At 35.7% G+C, this 6,422-nt stretch overlaps 1 protein-coding gene across 7 annotated transcripts in view; it reads left to right on the plus strand.

The window, feature by feature from the left end:
• Positions 1-6,422, plus strand: part of DOCK7 (dedicator of cytokinesis 7) — a 220,635-nt gene that overhangs the window by 135,004 nt on the left and 79,209 nt on the right. The gene's annotated exons all lie outside the window — the stretch shown is intronic.

Raw genomic sequence — 6,422 nt, forward strand, 5'->3', positions numbered from 1 at the left:
AAAAAAAAAAAAAAAAAAAAAGATTACCTCAGGCTTTGTAGGAGAAAGCCCTGTATTCTGTCATTCAGAATTGGAAAATTGCCTCATTATAGATAGTTCATTTCTTTATTTTTTAAACCCATTTTATTCTTTATCAGCCCTAAGAAAGATTCTCAGTCATTTGAGAATTTTTTTTAATCTGTGAGGATTTATACTTTTTTATGTTTGGAAAACACTTGGTATTTACTATGCCCCTGAATTTTCCCCCCTCTTAAAGGCAGAAGGATTGGGGCAGGAAGGAACCAAATTGCCAATAGAGCAATGTCAAGTTCTAGAAGTTTTAAATGATTTTTTTCCAGAAAAATGCAGTAATATTTAAGGAAACTGCCCTACTTGACAAATTTATAGCTTTATTAAGATATTATTTACGTATAAAAAAATTCACCTATTGTAAGTGTATACCTTAATGGTTTTTAGTATATTTACGGAGTTGTGCAGCTATCACCACAAGCTAATTTTAGAACTTTTCCAACACCCTGAAAAGATTCCTTATACCTGTTAGCAGTCACTCCTACCCAAGCACTAGAGAGTGACTAACCTACTTCTATCTGTATAGAGTTTCCTATTCTGGACATTTTATATAAATGGAATTATTTACTGTATGATCTTTTGTGTTTAGATTCTTTCACTAAGCATAAGTTTTTGAGGTTCATCTGTGTTGTGTATGTATCAATACTTCCTTCCTTTTTTATTGCCAAATTGTATTGATACACTAAAGTTTGTTTATCCATTTGTCAGTTGATGAACAGCTGGGTCATTTCCACTTTGGGGCATTATTAGGAATAATGCTGCCATGAACATTTATGTACAAGTCTTTGTGTCCACATATGTTTTCATCTCTCTTAGGTAGATACTTAAGAGTGGATTTGCTGGATCATATGGTACCTCTATGTTTAACATTTTTAGAGACTTCTAAACTCTTTTTTTTTTTGAATGTGGCTATATTATTTTTCATTCTCATCAGCAATGAATAAGAATTTCTGTTCTCCAAATCCTCATCCACACTTGTTATTATCTGTCTTTTTGATTAGGACATCTTTAGTGATTGTAAATTGGAACTTCACTAGTTTTGATATGCATTTCCCTAACAACCTACACATGTTGAACATCTTTTTGTGTGCTTCTTGGCACATTGTTTTGTGTACCTCCTTTGGAGAAAAGTCTATTCAAATCTTTTGTCATTGGCCAGGCGCAGTGGCCCACACCTGTAATCCCAGAAATTTAGAAGGCTGAGGTGGGAGGATTGCTTGAGCTCAGGAGTTTGAGACCATCCTAGGGGACATGACGAAACTCTGTTTCTATTCAAAACCACAAAAAATAGCTGGGCATGGTGGTGTGTGCCTACTGTAGTCCCAGCTACTTGGGAGGCTAAGGTGGGAGGATCGTTTGAGCCTGGGAGGTGGAGGTTGCAGTGAGCCAAGATTACACCATTGCTCTCCAGCCTGCACAACAGAACAAGACCCTGTCTCAAAAGAAAAAAAAAAGTTTGCTATTTTAAGATAATGTTATTCATCTTCTTGTTATTGAACTGAAAGAGTTCTTTATATATTCTGGATTTGTAAAATAATCAGCTATCTGATTTACAAATACTTTCTCCCTTCCTATGGATTATCTTTTTACTTTCTTGATGGTGTCATTTGAAGTGTGAAAGTTTTTAATGAATTCCAGTGTATCAAATTTTTTTTATTAATTGCACTTTTGGTGACCTTCTACCTATAAAATAATACAGTAAAGTACATGTACAAAATGTAATAATAAAATAAACAGCAACGTATCCACTGCTCATTTTAAGAAAGCAGACATCACAGCCTGGTAACCTTCAAAGCTACCAATGGCCTTCCTCAATTTGATCTCTCCCTCCCCTGAGAATGACCATTGTTCTCAATTTTGTAAACCTTTTTATTTTTTTTAACTTTTGTGGAGTATACTACATATGACAAAGTACATAAAACATAAATGAATGAGGTTTTAAAACATTAGAAAATAAACAGCCTTGTAATTACCACTCAGGACAAAAACAAGAACGTTGGCTGCCTTCCAGAGGTTCTTAGCATGCCCTTTCTCAACCACAGCAACCCACCAAACTACTCACTGTCCTGATTAATGATATAATTGCATAATTTTGTTTATAGAGTTTTACCATCTAGATCAGGTGTGGTGGCTCACTCCTGTAATCCCAGCACTTTGGGAGGCCGAGATGGGCAGATCACTTGAAGTCAGGAGTTCGAGACCAGCCTAGCTAACATGGTAAAACCGATCTCTACTAAAAAATGCAAAAATATTAGCCAGGCATGCTGGCAGGTGCCTGTAATCCCAGCTACTCAGGAGGCTGAGGCAGGAGAATCGCTTGAACCTGGGAAGTGGAGTTTACAGTAAGTCGAGGTCGTGCCACTGTACTCCAACCTGGGCAACAAAGCAAGACTCTGTCTCAAAAAAATGGATAGAGAGAGAGTTTTACCATCGAAGTTTGCTTTCTAAGATACTATAGTGTGTATATATATAGAGAGAGTTTGTTTGGTTTTGGTTTTGTTTTTTGGGACGGAGCCTTGCACTGTAGCCCAGGTAGGCTGGAGTGCAGTGGCATGATCTTGGCTCACCACAACCTCTGCCTCCTAGATTCAAGCGATTCTCTTGTCTCGACCTCCCGAGTAGCTGGGATTACAGGTGACCGCCACCACACCTAGCTAATTTTTGTATTTTTAGTAGAGATGGGGTTTCACCATGTTGGCCAGGCTGGTCTCAAACTCCTGATCTCAGGTGATCCACCTGCCTCGGCTTCCCAAAGTGCTGGGATTATAGGCGTGAGCCACCATGCCCAGCCAAAATACTGTAGTTTAGTTTTATATTATGTTTTTAGTATTCATTAATGTTACAAAATGTAGCTGTAATTCACTGATTTTCATTTCAGTATGATATTCCATTGTCTAACTATAAATCAGTCTATTTGCCCATTCTGCTGATAGATGTATGAATGGTTTCTGATCCTTGGTTATTTGCAAACAGCAATTTTGCAGACTTTTAAAAATATATATCCTGCATACATATATATACTTTTATTTAGGGTATTTTCTAGAAGTGGAATTTGTTGGGTCATAGACTGTGGGTGTCTTAATCTATAGCAGGTAATAGCCAACTATTTTCCAGAGGGCGTACCTTAATTTATACTTAACACCTACAATATGAGAGTTCTCATTCCTTCACATGTTCATCAATACTTAGAGAATTGTCAGATTTTTAAATTTTTGCCAATCTGGTCATTTCTAGTTGAATCTCATTTTAGCTTTTATTTCCCCAAAGACTTACGTGGTGTGCACTTTTCCATATGTATGATTGACCATTTGGATTCTCTCTTTTGAAGTGTCTAGAGTGCTTGTTTTCCATTTGGTTGTTTGCTTTTGTTTAATGATTTTTAGGACTTTGTATGTTCTAGATCAAGTCCATTGTCAGTTATAAGTGATTCAAATATTTCTTCTCTGTGGCTTGCTGTTTTACACATTTAATGGTGAATTTGGTGGTTAGAATGCCTACTTTTATTTTATTTTATTTTATTATTTATTTATTTGTTTATTTATTTATTTATTTATTTTGGAGATGGAGTCTTGCTCTGTCACCTAGGTTGGAATGCAGTGGCATGATCTTAGCTCACAGCAAGCTCCGCCTCCTGGGTTTGAGCGATTCTCCTGCCTCACCCTCCTGAGTAGCTGGGACTACAGGCGCCTGCCACCTCGCCCGGCTAGTTTTCTGTATTTTTAGTAGAGACAGGGTTTCAGCGTTTTAGCCAGGATGGTCTCGATCTCCTGACCTCGCGATCCACCCACTTCGGCCTCCTAAAGTGCTGGGATTATAGGCTGAGCCACCCGCCCGGCCTAGAATGCCTAATTTTAAAATACTTAAATGTATCAGTCTTGCAGCTAATATTTTCTGTGTCTTATTTAAGGACTTTTCTTCTATTTCAGAATTTTGAAGGTATTCTGTGTTACATTCTAAATTTTATTTTGTTCTTCCTTTTACATGGAATCTTAAAATCTACCTGAAATAGATTTTTTAATATACAGTATAATTTGGGAGTCCAGATTCATTTATTTATTTATTTATATTGCATATTATACCACATTATTTCAGCACCATTTATTAAAAGAATATTTTCCCTACATCTCTGTAGTACTGCCTCTATATGGTCTTCTATGTAGAGAAAGTAATACATTTTAAAATTTTTTCTTGGCTACTTTTTGGCCCTCTGTATATCTACATAAATTTGAAAATCAGCTCGTAAAGTTCCACTAAAATAAATAAACAAAAACCAATGAACCTGTTGGAATTTTAGTTAAGATTGTATTGAATTATAATTACACTATTGAATCTTCTAATTTTTGAACAGAAATCCCCCCATCGTTTAGGCGGCCTTTAGTGTCTTTTAGTACATAAACTTTTTTAGTTTCTACCAAGGAGGACTAGCATATCTTTTGTAGATTTATTATTCGTGCTTGATTTTTTTTTTTTTTTTTTGATACGGAGATCTCGGCTCACTGCAAGCTCCGCCTCCCGGGTTTACGCCATTCTCCTGCCTCAGCCTCCGGAGTAGCTGGGACTACAGGCGCCTGCCACCTCGCCCGGCTAGTTTTCTGTATTTTTAGTAGAGACGGGGTTTCACCGTGTTAGCCAGGATGGTCTTGATCTCCTGACCTCGTGATCCGCCCGTCTGGGCCTCCCAAAGTGTCGTGCTTGATATTTTTTAATGTTCTTATAAATGATGTCTTTTTCAAAAATTCTGTTTTCTGTCGTTTGCTTTGTATGGAAATGGAATCAATTTTTGTACAGAAACAGAATACTCATTATCAAAAAAATAATGATTTTTGTACAGTGATTTTTATTTCCACAAGAATTGATAAAGTGAGAAACTGATAACATATTTATAGATTCTTTTTTCTACACACAATCATATAATTTGTGAATAATAACGTGATTTCTTCCTGTCAATTTTTTAAAATATATATAATTTATTGTACTGACTGGTACCTCCAGTACACTGTTGAGTAGAAGTGGTGATGTTTGTATCTTTAAAGGTAAAACGTTCAGCATTTCATTCTTAAACATATGTTCTGCGTGTTTTGGGTTTTTTTAAAGATACTTTCCTTTATTGTGGAAGTCTCTTTCTGTTACTAGTTTACTAAGCATTTTTTTTTTTAGTTATGAATAGTTGAATTGTTATCGAATGCCTTTTCCGCATTCAATGAGATGGCTGTATTGTTTTGCTTTTTGGTCTTTTAGTGTTGTTTATTTAAATTGATTTTCTAGTGTTAAACCAACATTGTAATCCTGAATTAAACTCAGCTTCTTCGTAATTGTGTACTAATGGATTTTGTTTGCTAATATTTTGTTAGGATTTGTATATGCATGGTGATAAGATTGCCTGTAATTTTTCTTTCTTATAGTCTTTTCAGGTTTTAGAATCAAGGTTAGGTTAGCCAATTAAAATGTGGTAGGGAGTTTTCTCTTTTATTCTCTTCTCTGCAAGTACGTAAGATTAGAGTTTTTTCTTCCTGGAATATTTAGAAAACTTATGAAGCCATCTGTGCTTGAAGTGTTTTCTTTTTTAGGTTTTAAAATTACTGCTATAATTCATTATCTATGAGAGTGTTGAAATTTTCTGTTTCTTCTTACATTGATTATTTATTTATTTATTTATTTATTTATTTATTTATTTTGAGATGGAGTCTCACTCTATCACCCAGGCTGGAGTGCAGTGGCATGATCTCGGCCCACTGCAACCTCTGCCTCCTGGATTCAAGCCATTCTCCTGCCTCGGTTTCCTGAGTAGCTGGAATTAACAGGTGTCTGCCACTACGCCCGACTAATTTTTGTATTTTTAGTGGAGACAGGCTTTCACTGTGTTGGCCAGACTGGTCTTGAACTCCTGACCTCAGGTGATCCCCCGCCTTGGTCTCCAAAAGTGCTGGAATTACAGGTGCGAACCACTACGCCTGGTCTTCTTAACACTGCTTTTTGTAAATTTTATCCTAGTAGAAATGTATTCAAATTTCTTGACTTACAAAGTTATTCAAAAGACCTTGTATAATTTTTTAAATGTTTGTATCATCTGTAGTAGATGTAAACTTTTTTTCTATGGCTAGATTTTTGTACCTTTTCTTATCTTTATCAGTCTTACCAGACAGTTGAAATATATTGTTATTCTTTATAAAGAACCAGTATGGGGGCACTGTTGACTCTCACTTTTTAATGTTTATTATTTATTATCTTCTGCTTTCTTTGGGTTTACATTCATGTTCTTTTTCTAACTTCTTGAGATAGATGCTTAACTCACTAATTTTCTTTTTTTTTTTTTTTTGGGAGATTTTTGTACCTTTTCTTATCTTTATCAGTCT

This window comes from Colobus angolensis, unplaced genomic scaffold, assembly GCF_000951035.1.
Source record: "Colobus angolensis palliatus isolate OR3802 unplaced genomic scaffold, Cang.pa_1.0 Scaffold102, whole genome shotgun sequence".
NCBI lineage: Eukaryota > Metazoa > Chordata > Mammalia > Primates > Cercopithecidae > Colobus > Colobus angolensis.